Source organism: Phaenicophaeus curvirostris, chromosome Z (assembly GCF_032191515.1).
Source record: "Phaenicophaeus curvirostris isolate KB17595 chromosome Z, BPBGC_Pcur_1.0, whole genome shotgun sequence".
In the NCBI taxonomy this organism is placed as follows: domain Eukaryota; kingdom Metazoa; phylum Chordata; class Aves; order Cuculiformes; family Cuculidae; genus Phaenicophaeus; species Phaenicophaeus curvirostris.
The window spans coordinates 56,537,955-56,551,281 of NC_091431.1; positions in this window are offsets into that span (position 1 = coordinate 56,537,955).

Consider the following 13,327-nt stretch of genomic DNA (forward strand, 5'->3'; position numbering starts at 1 on the left):
TCAAAGGGATGTCCTACCCTTCCTTGTGCTACTAGGACTATGTGGTGCTGTGTACGTGCTCCCAGTCATGGGACATTGAACTGTCCAGGCAGTTCTGATTCTGCTAAGGAAATGCCTGCTGGTGGTAAAGAGTTGGCATGGGTCCCAAACTTGGCAGCAACATGGATCAACAATGATTTTTTGAATGCTTGACTGAGAAAAGTTCTGTTATTTCTAGACTAGGTACCTTAGGCTTTTGCCTGCTTACTGACAGCAGCTATAAAATTGTCATCATTAGTGATCAAAATCACTAATTTTAAAAAAAGTCACTGAAGTTAAATTAAGGCAACAAATAGACACAGAAAACAATCTGTATGATTATGTACACAGAAGATAGCCTATCCATGGAATTAACAATTCAAAACCAGTGGCTCCAGAATTTCTTTTTGCCATCACCTCCCATTTCAGTTCGTAGTTAAGAGTGCACATCCTCCTTTCAGTTCATGCAACAGGGACTCATGACACCCACATGAGAGGGACTAATACACAAGACAGCAGCTAGACCCAGGCTTTAACATTTAAAAACTAATCATTTTAGTGTAATGTGTTAGACTTCTCATCCCCACATCTTCCTTTCTTTTTTACACACAAGAAAGGCAGCCAGTATTGCAGGTGGGGATGCCATGATATCAGGGCTGAAGACAACCTGTCTCCTGTGGCTAAATGATACAGAGAAGCCACAGCTGCCAAGACGGAAAAAGGGGAGAAACTGAAGAGCAAAGAAGTATCATTAATCAATGAAGTTGGTAAACTTCTAATCAATCGAGTATTATGGGAAGAGCAAGTGGAAAAATTCAACACCAGGTCTTAAAAAAGAAGCCTTTTCCATTTAGATAAATATTCTGGCCAGGCTGATTTTGTCTTAGAGCAAGACAATGAAGTAGGAGTTCCCAAGGTTTTGTTGGTACCACCTAGAAAATTGAAAACTGTCAAAACTTGCTGCTGTGCTGTTGAAGAAATATACAGATATACTTAGATATACTTTTCATTCAACCCTTCCATATGTGCTGGAAAAATATTTCCAAACAAAGTTAAAGCAGAAAATGAAAATTAGTTCATTTCAACACTTCAAAAACTGTTGAAGACATTTAATCCTTGAACTAGAAGTAAGCAGATGGTCAGCTATGCAACAGATAAAACAACTTTTTTTTTTTATACTGTAAAGCTAAGGAAAATTTCATAAGTGATGCAAACTCTCAACCATAAATCAGATGTAGAAGTGCTGAAAATTTGATCAAATAATAAGTTACACAGTGTTCACTAACATATCACAAGGTTTGTCAATCATGTATTTATCCCTATTATTTTAGGGAAAAGAGATGTATTATTGAATCTGAAGATTTCTTATCCTTCCTCATAATATTCATAGCACTAGTTTCTGACATTTTGTGCTCAGAATTCATTCTTTTTTTGGCTTCTTGGGAGTTACATTTTGCAACATTTTCTGAAGTTGATAGTATTCTCAAAAACACTGCGTCTTATCACATTATGGTATTTTAAAAACAGAACAGGCTACAATTAGATGACAATTATTTTAGGCTTTACGAAAGCTCAGCTTACTTTGATTTCCCTTATCTAAATTTTTCCATGCTGGAAATCTTCTAATTAGTGTTATAAAAGTTAAAATGATAAAATTCTTGGGAAGAGTTGGCACACAGCCTGCATGTATAAGCAAACTCATATAAGTAGTATAGTTCAGATCTGTTTCCTCTTTTTCTTCAAAAAAGAAAGTGTTCAGAAGGGACTTCACCTGGCACACTAAGACAAAATCAGTAAGAGGTGGAAAATTTATTGATGAAGCTCTGGGAAACATACTAAAAGTCAATTTCTGAGACCACATGAGATCCAATGCTACCACTGGCATAGCAAAACTGAATGTGCTCAAGTGAGCATTTAACAGTGAATTTGTACAAAAAGTCTAAAATTTCAATAGCAACACAACTGCACCGACCACAACAATTTGTTTCTACTTTTCAGTCCCAGTTAGAGGTTGAAAAAGGTAAGGTATCTAACATTTTTAGCTGCATATGAGTTACAGTGGAGTATTTATGATTCACAGGCTTCCTACACACACCTTCCATCCTCACAGAAAAAAGACCTTTTCCCAACCAAACACAAAGCTACTGCAACCTTTTCTGTGTTCATCTTTCCCCACCACAACCCAAAATAAACTTCCAGAGACTGTCATAAACTGCCATAGCTGTGTGCCCTAGTGCTTCATGGCAACTGAGTGAAAGTGAGTAATTTGCAGCAGTTTCTCAGAGATACATGGGGATGGCGAGGGGTTTTTGACTCTTAGGAGTGCCCCCTGCCCTGGGTACCATCTGAGAAGCCAGAGGATCAATGTTAAACCCACGGGTGACCAGGCTGCCGTTTGGGTTCTGACACACTATTACTAGGCCCCAGATCCTGTCACCGGACACCTGGGCCTACACAGTAGAACACGTTAAGGTTCAATTTAGGCGGATATTCTTTACCATCCTAACAACAAAATCCTGAAAAATTCCATGTTAAGACTTGAGGAATACACAAGCTGCATCTGGAAATCCCGCACTGTGCAGTCCCAGGCTGGAGGCAGCTGCAAGGGTATATGCTCTCTGCGGTCTCTGCCTCAGTACTTTTCAGATTGAGAGGTTGCTTTGAATTTCTCTGAAGAATTCTAGATTCTTAATACAGCTCTTACAGTGATATGGAAGAATTGAAACCGCAGTATGTGAGATGCTCTTTTGGTGCTCTGGCCCCATCCTTAGGATGCAATCTGAAGAGAAGTCCTGTAAGCTAGGTAGACATTAATTAGATGCAATGATTAGGCAGGAAAGATCAAATTGTATTATTCTTTCCTGAAAGAAAATTGCATTATTCTTTCCTGCTCAGAGAAATCTGAGCAGGCTGAAGGTGAACTAGAAATTAAAGTCTATTGTAATTGTTACTTGGTACATGTATTTTCTCATACTCCAATTTGCTACAGCGATAATGGTAAGACTCATGAGGGTATACTTCCTGTACTCTAAATTTAACGTCCATATGTTTCCTTCTTTCTCTATTTCATACTCCTTCTTTTTGCTTACACTATTCCTGAGCTGGAGTTTGATTTTATGCCTTGTTGGACAACTTCGAGTTTGAAAGAAATTCATTTGAATTTTTTTGCCATTCCAAACCTGATTTTTATTTTGAGCAAAGTGTTGAATGAATTTCAGCATCTGTAGAATTTTCACTCAGTTCCAAGATCAATATTACATGTACCTTGGGCTTGCCAGCTCAACTTCCTACTGCTTTAGTTATTTTATGTTAAGATACCAATATCATGAGTCTCTTCTTTGATTATGCAAGGATAAAAAAATAACTAAGAATGTTGAATGTTTTCTGGGGTTATCAATTCTCTGTTTCTACAGAAGTATTCCTTGGAGACCTGCCAAAGGAAATATTTATAAATTATATGAATAACATACCACTCTACTTCAGTTGGACACATACAAATCCTTAGACTATTAACAGTAGTCTGCCATACTAAATCAAGACTCAGAGTGCATGAGCTGTTGGTTAACATCCCACCTGATTAAATTCTTTGGTATATAAAGATGTCCCTTCTGACCAGTTTGAAGGGCAGTAAATTTGTTCAGGAATTGGAAACTCAAGTTCACATCCCTATGGCTCTTGAGTCTGTTCAGCAGTTAGCCTCTGCCATATGCACATTCATCACAACAGGCTACTAACCACTACCTCACAAACCCAAAGTCACCTTCTCTCTATCCAAATAATGCTTAAATCTTTCCATACAACAGAACCAAAAAGCACTCATGAGTAAACTTTTTAATCTATGCAGGAGATGTGTTTGAATCTTCTGCGCTTTGCACAGATATGCTAACCCCTGTGTAACTGATTATTTGTGGCAGGAGAGAGGGAGTTGTTCTTCTGGTTTGCATTCAGGTTAAATGCAGTGCCTCTCTTGGGGAAAAAAAAAACTAACCAAAACCAAATATCAACAACCCAGATACAGCGTTTTGTTGCAGTCTGTATGCAAATCAGCAGGGCATATCATGGTCACAGTGATCAGGGTCACAGGAAGAATATGTCTCTAATCCCAGCTTGAGAACACCAGTACGACTATGAACATACATATTTAACGCTCATTGAAATCCCTCTGTGAGCTGATTAATTCTGTGTGTTAGGTGGGGTATTCCAGAATGTTTGAGGAAGAAGTCACAAAGGAAATGAATAGCAGATACAGGGATAGAGATACCTCACATCCCTTATGTCCAAGTTTGAAGGTCAGTCTCTGAATTATTTCCTTTTGGCATGCAACATAAATATGTTTTGGCAATATAAATTTTAGCGTTACTGGTGATTGCTGGGATGTTATAGGCAGCTAATAGCTGATTTGATTTACAAAGAATAGTTGGTCTGCACTTATCCTGTTTTGAACCATCACTAGCACTGTTGATTTTTCCCCCATCTAATCCCAGATAAATAATGAAAATAAACAATAAGCCAGGAAAATATTCTTTGTATTTGTTGGTTTTCTGCTACAACTGACAGGTTTGACCAGTGCAGATTTCTTGACTTCTGAATCAGAGTGGATGTAAAGGCAATGAAAATGTGCATTGGGCGTTTTGCACAAAACTTCTGTAACTGTGCTGAAATGTATCACAATTAGCACCTGTTTTCTTCCTTGGGATTCAACACCAATTGGCCTGTAGATTCCACTGAGTAAAGGCAACTCATCTTCTTGTTAGCAATCGCTTGTGTAGCAAGTCAACTCTTGAACTTTTACTCCCTGAGAAAAAAAGAAACTGAAAGATGGAAATGCCTGATCAGTCTTCAATAAACTATTGCTGCCAGGAATTGTAAGATCATAGATAATGAGGATCCAATCACTTTTCAAGAAGTTGCATATTTTATTCTTTCTGCATTGCTTCTCTAAGGACTAGTGCAAATGTTGCCTATCTGAAGTTTTACCAATGCCTACAACAAAAATGTGTACAATTTTACTTTCAGACTAGCTTAACACCCTTCTTCTTACCCATGCTATTGTAATTAGAAGAATTGTTTCTTGGCCACATTTGTCCAAACTCCTATGCCTGGCCTTTTTTCTTTCTAGCATGTAACTCATATGGAGGTGACAAGATTTGGCAACTGGTGCAGTATAGTGATGTTTTGCTTTGGAGGCACCATTTGATTAATTATTTTTAACCTCTAGTGGTTAATTCTTCATGTTGAACTATCTGAAAGGCACAGGTTCCTTCTCTGACTTTTAGCTCCTTTATCAAGCAAGGCTTTTCACATTCCTTCAAAAATACATGTGTTTATCTCTTTTACTGACTGAATAACATGGACCAACAAACAACTACTGAGATATGCATTCAAGGAAAGGATTAACTAAACCTTTTTTAAAGGAAATGGAATAATGACTTCAGGTGATCTCATCACACTTTAGAAGTATTTATCAGCAGGAGAAGACACTTTAATAGGAAAAGACCTCTTGGCATCTAGCACTGGAAAATGGAGTTATATTAAGGTATAATGACTATTTTTATATGTAAGTGTAACCAATAAATAAAAATATCTTGTCAATTCACAATCCTTGAAATTAGCACTGGATGACTTTTCAAATCTTTTGGCTTGACACAGAATTTAAGGGATGAAGAGACCAGAGGTGTTTTCCCTCTGCAGCACCAATTACAAATGAATTGATCAGTTACTTTTCTCACACTGGTGTCTCTAATCTTAAAAACACTTGTTTTCTTTGGACAAATCAATACCTGAACAGTACCTTTTCTCAGTTTTCAGCCTATCTAGATAGTGCAGCTTTGCTGCTCTCTGTCTTATTGTTCACAGGCTTGTTTAAGACTTTTTACTACAACTCCCGTGTTTCAGAGTATTTCAGTGGTGCTGATGTTTGCCAATATCGTATTTGATTGCCTTTGACCTAAACAGTTATCTACAGCCTACTTATGTAAAATAGGAAGTAAGAGTACTTGCCTGGTTTTGGAATGTACACTCTTTCTGCTCTTACTCTCTGCACTCTGGATTTATGAATATCAGCATGTAATCTTGAAATAAGCTTCTTCTATTGAGAATTCCAGATACTTAATTATTTGAGAGAAAAATGGAAAGAATCTGAAGAAGGGAAAATAGCGAGCAGTGATTTACTAGGCAAGACTAAAGTAACTATTTGAAGTTAGAGGAGAAGAGGATGAGCCCTCCTTCCAGCTGGAGGGAGACCTTTGAGGAGGAAACTATCTAAATAGGTACAGTTTAAAAAAAAAAAAAATTAAAGTACCTCTCAGGTCACCATGTCTATTTCCTTGTTTTAATAAACTGAGACCAGTAACTTGAATGGTTTTGGAAGGGGCATGTTAGAGATCAGAGAAAAAGTGCCTGCGCCAAATGCTAGTGCGTGTCTTTGTGGATATAATGCATCTATTCATGTTAAGGTGTGTTGCTGCATATTTTGCACGTTTTCCTATGTATGACCACAGTTAAATATATTGTGCATTGAAGCAATCCACAGTAATGTTAATGACAGGCTCCAATACTGCAGAGTTTATTTTTAAAAGCAACGAAGATGCCGGCATGGTAATTTTCTATTATTTCAACTGCAAGTCTAATCAGAATTAGCCTGATTACTTTCAACTTTTCTCCCTTTTCCTCCTCCTCCTCCCCACTCACAGTGATTCATTTCTGATGATCATGCAACAGAAAGAAAACTACAAGATTCACTTGGGAAGAACTTTTATTTGATTGATGAGAATATGTTTTGTTAAAACGCAATGTGCTCAGCATTCAGTACTATTAGGTGGTCATGATTCAGTGAATTGTGTCCATGGAATGTTTAGAAAATCACACAATCCCAACAGAGTTTTTTTTAAGAACTCAGTAAAATACTAGGTTAGGAAGATCATAGCCATTCAGAATATACTGGCCACAACACAAAAGCATCTGGCAAAAAAATGACTCTTCAAAAAACAATTTTAGGTGAAACAAGCTGGAAAAATCAAAGTGAACAAGAATCAAAGACAGAAAGAACAGCAAATATAATTTTTTTTAAAAAAAATTATTCAAATCAGGAACAAAGACTAAAATGAGAATGGGACTAGTTTAAAGAAGACAGAGACAGTCTCTTTCTAGTGGTTGTCAGTGATGGGACAGAAGCAATATGCACAAACTGAAACACAAGAAGTTCCCTTTGAATATCAAGAAGCAGGTTTTTTTACTGTAAAGGTGATGGAGTACCAGCACAGGTTTTCCAGAGAGGCTGGAAATCCTGGGTAACCTCTCTGCTTGACCAGGGGGGAGTATTGGATGACCTCCAAAGTTCCCTTCTAACCTACACCATTCTGTAATTCTGAGTTCCTGAGATAAAGATGCTACTGCAGAATGAACAGCTGAAAGTAAAGCAAGATTTCTGCTCCTTGTTTTTTACACTTGCTTTCTGAAGTTTGTGAGCAAAATTTTCCCTTAGAAAATGTTATTTAGTTTGAGATAAATTTTACAGTATGTATTTACATGAACATTCCTTACCTGTGTAGAATGAACAGTAGTAGTTTTAGTTTACTATGCAGACTAGGCTGTATATTAAGACAATGCTAACATTTGAGATTGCAGTGTTTGTTTTGTTCCACTAAAACACTATAATTCTCTTCATGTGATCCATTTGCCAACGATTTCTAGTTTGAATGAGGTCTGATACACTCAGCTCCTCACAGGTCATTTTGGCAGCATGGACCATATTGATCTAAGTGTTGCATCTCTGTATGTCTGCATACGCAGTATGGTCCCACAAAGATCTAAGTTTTCAGTGTGACTTTTTATTAATTTTAGCCCAATTTTTACTTCTTGTCCCTTTTTTAATTCCAAAAGTTTTCTATTCAATACACAGAACAGTCTATAATGCAAATACTTTCTGTGCGCAGAAAAGGCTTCTTATGACTCTCTCACGATGCATCCAGAGATGTAGAACACTCTTGCGACGTCAATAAGGAATTTGGCATATGGGCAAATTATTTTGCCTCTAGAAAAGTAATTTCTTGAATGTTGTACTTTTTCTTGCACTTCTTCACCCTTTTTCCCAGAGATATCTGACTCAGCCTACCAATTTCCACAGTTTTCATGATTAATTTTTAAAACAGATCATGGGTTTATTTTCCTCATGCAATTTCAGCATTTAAACAAAAAAAAAGGAAATATATGAAAAAAATGCCTTTTTTTCTTGATCTTCTGAACAGTCTCTCTTACTGATTGACTGTGGTTTTTCCTAAAATTTAATGTGACTTTCCTTTACCTTAATGGTCTTCTCTCTGCTCAGTTTCTTTGTAATTTCTCTTCACTCCTAGGACACCTCCAGACTGAACACCACAAAATACCGATTTCACAGAATCACAGAATCACTAGGTTGGAAAACCCCTCCAGGATCATCGAGTCAAACCATTCCTATCAAACACTAAACCATGCCCGTTAGCACCTCGTCCACCCGTGCCTTAAACACCTCTAGGGAAGGTGAATCAACCACCTCCCTGGGCAGCCTCTGCCAGTGCCCAATGACCCTTCCTGTGAAGAATTTTTTTCTAATGTCCAGCCTAAATCTCCCCTGGCAGAGCTTGAGGCCATTCCCTCTTGTCCTGTCCCCTGTCACTTGGGAGAAGAGGCCAGCACCCTCCTCTCTACAACCTCCTTTCAGGTAGTTATAGCGAGCAATGAGGTCTCCCCTCAGCCTCCTCTTCTCCAGGCTAAACAACCCCAGTTCTCTCAGCCGCTCCTCGTAAGACTCATTCTCCAGCCCCTTTCTCAGCTTCGTTGCTCTTCTCTGGACTCGCTCCAGAGCCTCAACATCCTTCTTGTGGTGAGGGGCCCAGAACTGAACACAGGATTCAAGGAGCGGTCTCACCAGTGCCGAGTACAGAGGGAGAATAACCTCCCTGGACCTGCTGGCCACACCGTTTCTGATACAAGCCAAGACGCCATTGGCCTTCTTGGCCACCTGGGCACACTGCTGGCTCATATTCAGTCGGCTGTCAACCAACACACCCAGGTCCTTTTCCTCCAGGCAGCTTTCTGGACAGACTTCTCCTAGTCTGTAGCACTGCAGAGGGTTGTTGTGCCCCAAGTGCAGGACCCGGCATTTGGCCTTGTTAAACCTCATGCCATTGGTCTCAGCCCAGGGGTCCAGCCTGTTCAGATCCCTTTGCAGAGCCTCCCTACCCTCCAGCAGATCCACACTTCCACCCAGCTTAGTATCGTCCGCAAACTTGCTAAGGGTGCACTCAATGCCTTCATCATTGATAAAGACGTTGAACAGGGCTGGACCCAGCACTGAGCCCTGGGGACACGACTTATAACTGGCCTTGTGATTTGCCAAAGGATAAAGAATAAGACTGCTGGACTGCCCTTTTCTCTTAACATAGTGGATTCTGCTGTCCCCTGAGCCCACAGGGAGGCATCAACACATGAGTCAGATGTTCAACAATATCTGCACAGAAAGTCTTGGGGATCCATAGCCTTTAGTTGGTTATTCCTCACCTGAGGCTTCCCCATTTGTTCTTTTTTAGATTCTTTAAATTAGGCTTTGCCATTGTAGTATATATCTTTTCTGAATTTTTTTCCTTTTCCAGCTGTTAATGTAGGCTTTCCAGTACTTTTTCCAAGTAGGATTTGAGGCAGCTCAAATCTTATTGTAAAATGATTAATCAGGTTTACAATCCAGACAGCAAAAGAGTAACTTTCATTTGATTTGTGTCTGGCTTAATCTATAATGCCTGCACTATGTCATTTTTTATTACCTTCTCTACCTTTTCTGCTACTGGTGGTTCTTTCCAGTAAAGCATTTATAAATGCATAGTTATGTTTTCTCTGGCTTTTGTAAATGTGTCAGCAGCCCAAGAAGAGCTCTACACCTTTGGCTTCATCAGCTGGCAGCAGAGGCTGCTACACATGACTGTTATCTGAGCTCCAGAATCAAGCTTTATTTTAAAAGACTTCTGCAGCCCCTCCAGATATTATCACTCTGTATCCCGCAGATCTCCTTTGTGATTATTTAATGAAAGTGAAATTTCAGCAGTGAAATATTGCTGAATTTCTAAGTAATATATTAAATATATAGAATAATCTTCTTTTTCCTATAAGAATAAAAGCATGATAATCTATCTGTCTTTATTGAGTCTGTCTTTTTAGGAGATTTCTGGTTTATTTTAGGCAGTGTGACATTTCACGTCTTGTTTCTTCCTTCTTTTTTTTTTCCCAAGAACCAAGATGTTTTTCCTCCTTAAACTAAGGAGTCCTGCAAGATTCTGAATATCTCAGGGTACAGGGTGGCCTGAACACCACCAACTATTCAAAATATATTGCCAATTACAATTCAGTTTAACCAGGAATAAAAAACATTGGCTTTCTTTTGTCTAAAGGGTAAAAGAGGAGGTACTCCATGATGTCTTGGCAGGAGGTGAAGTGCACAACTTCATATTAAGAAGGTGATTGTAGAATGAAAGCTGATCTGTGCTGAGCAAAACTAGCATAAAAAGATCCTGGCGATGTAAACCCTGGTTGCCTCATGCTTGACTTCTGCAAATTACTGCATTTTAAAGAAATGTAAGCTCTGAACTAAATTATAGCACCTGGCAGCTAGGCCAGGACACAATCTCCTTTTTCTCTGTATCGTACCAAGAGGGTCTATAAATCCTTCAAATGCTCTGTAAAGGAATATTTGTTCAGAAGCTTTTTGGAGGGCCTCTGACATAGACTGCCAAGAGTAAGCCAGAGTTCTTTAGAGATGCATGATGCATTGAATATTAGAGGAGTTGAGGAGACAGTCTTTACAACATTTTGGATGTATTTCATTTTTGTGCTTCTCTTCCAAATTGTAGAGCATCAGATTTCCTCTTTGGTGAAAAGATTGTAGCTTTCTTTTATTTAATGTAACTTTGATTACGTTTTGGGACTTAGGGAACATCAGCTCTCAAAATATACATTGCTGTCTGTACTGGAAGTTGTAGCTTTAGAAAAATAAGCTAGTGACATTAAGGCACAGCATCTCTTTGCCTAAAAATGCAAGTATGCTTGTCTAATATCATTAACAGTAATATAAATGATCCCTAAAGCAGTCAGAAGGGAACTCCTTCATTATCCAATGGCTCAGAAAATATTTCCCAGCAGTGTCATGTTTCACTTCCCTTGCAGGTTTCACTTACTAAATTTATTAATTTAACTAAATGAATTAGTAGTAGCAGTGTGCTGTTTTTATAGACATACTATGAAGAGCTACTTAGAATATTTTCAGCCAATTGTTTCTGTTCAAACATGTTATTTAATTTCAGACAAATTTATTTGCTCTCAGATATTAATATACAAATTTTTGACACAATGATTTATGCAAGTGACTTTCTGGATGCTTTGGGGATGAAAGTCTATTTTCAACTTTAAAAAGGAAAAGGGTTGTATTTTTAACATTCTTTGATTTGTATCATGAGGTTCAAAGACTAGCTTGCTTAAAGAATAACAAGGTATTGGTCTTAATATCTGGAAACACTGCATGTAAGATTTTGGAAATGCTATTTTCTCTAGCTATTGTAGCCATCATGAAAGTTTAGCACGACTGCAGCAATGTATATGCTCTCTCCACTAATAGGCAAATCAGTAAATGAGAACAGGGATTTGTTGCATACCCTGCATTTGTCTGAAAATTCTTCCAGTCCTCTTGAGGTTACTGAAATTGTATTACAATATTTGGAAAAGTAAAGGAACCAGATTGATTTCTAATGCCTATGTTGATTTTTTCATAAAACACTAAAGAATGAGGTTCAATTTGATTCTATCAGATTAATGCAAAGAAAATTTATTTATTTGCATTGTTTCCCTTACTGCTGAGCTTCAGTGATGTTTGGCTTAAATAAATTGTTAAATAATATATGAAAGAATCTTCAGAAGGCAGCAGCGATTATTCTGATCATATATGTTTGTCACCTATTGCAGTTTATTTTTCTAAAACATGCTTTAGTGGGCATAGAACAATTTCCCTGAAGAGGAAATCAGACCACACAATGGTGTCTCCTGGCTATAAATTCTGAGATATATTTTAAAGAAGGGGTCTCTCAAGCAGACAGGGCTTGTGAGACACACCAAAGAAAGTTTTGCAGGATAGCTTTCTGAGTTTAAGGCTTTGGGACACTGTCAAACACTTGAAAATATATGTCTTCATCATTATTTTTAGGCACTTCACAGATTCTTAAGTAATAAAAAAAATATGTCCTATGGTATGTACCTAAACTGTGCAAAGTATTGTATCAGGCAATGGCACAGCATGTTCCTGCACAATGATTGGGCTAGTAACATGCAGTTATGCACCCTTAGCAAGTTTGCGGACGATACTAAGCTGGGTGGAAGTGTGGATCTGCTGGAGGGTAGGGAGGCTCTGCAAAGGGATCTGAACAGGCTGGACCACTGGGCTAAGACCAATGGCATGAGGTTTAACAAGGCCAAATGCCGGGTCCTGCACTTGGGGCACAACAACCCTGTGCAGTGCTACAGACTAGGAGAAGGCTGGCTAGAAAGCTGCCTGGAGGAGAAGGACCTGGGGGTGTTGGTTGACAGCCGACTGAACATGAGCCAGCAGTGTGCCCAGGTGGCCAAGAAGGCCAATGGCATCTTGGCTTGTATCAGAAACGGTGTGGCCAGCAGGTCCAGGGAGGTTATTCTCCCTCTGTACTCGGCACTGATGAGACCGCTCCTCGAATCCTGTGTTCAGTTCTGGGCCCCTCACCACAAGAAGGATGTTGAGGCTTTGGATTGAGTCCAGAGAAGAGCAACAAAGCTGGTGAAGTGGCTGGAGAACGAGTCTTACGAGGAACGGCTGAGAGAGCTGGGGTTGTTTAGCCTGGAGAAGAGGAGGCTGAGAGGAGACCTCATTACTCTCTGTAACTACCTGAAAGGAGGTTGTAGAGAGGAGGGTGCTGGCCTCTTCTCCCAAGTGACAGGGGACAGGACAAGAAGGAATGGCCTCAAGCTCCGCCAGGGGAGGTTTAGGCTGGACATTCGGAAGAATTTTTTCACAGAAAGGGTCATTGGGCACTGGCAGAGGCTGCCCAGGGAGGTGGTTGATTCACCTTCCCTAGAGGTGTTTAAGGCACGGGTGGATGAGGTGCTAAGGGGCGTGGTTTAGTGTTTGATAGGAATGGTTGGACTTGATGATCCAGTGGGTCTCTTCCAACCTGGTTACTCTATGATTCTATGATTCTATGATTCTATGATTCTATGATTCTATTTCAAATGAGTTGGCAGAAGGTAAATTCATTAGAAAAAA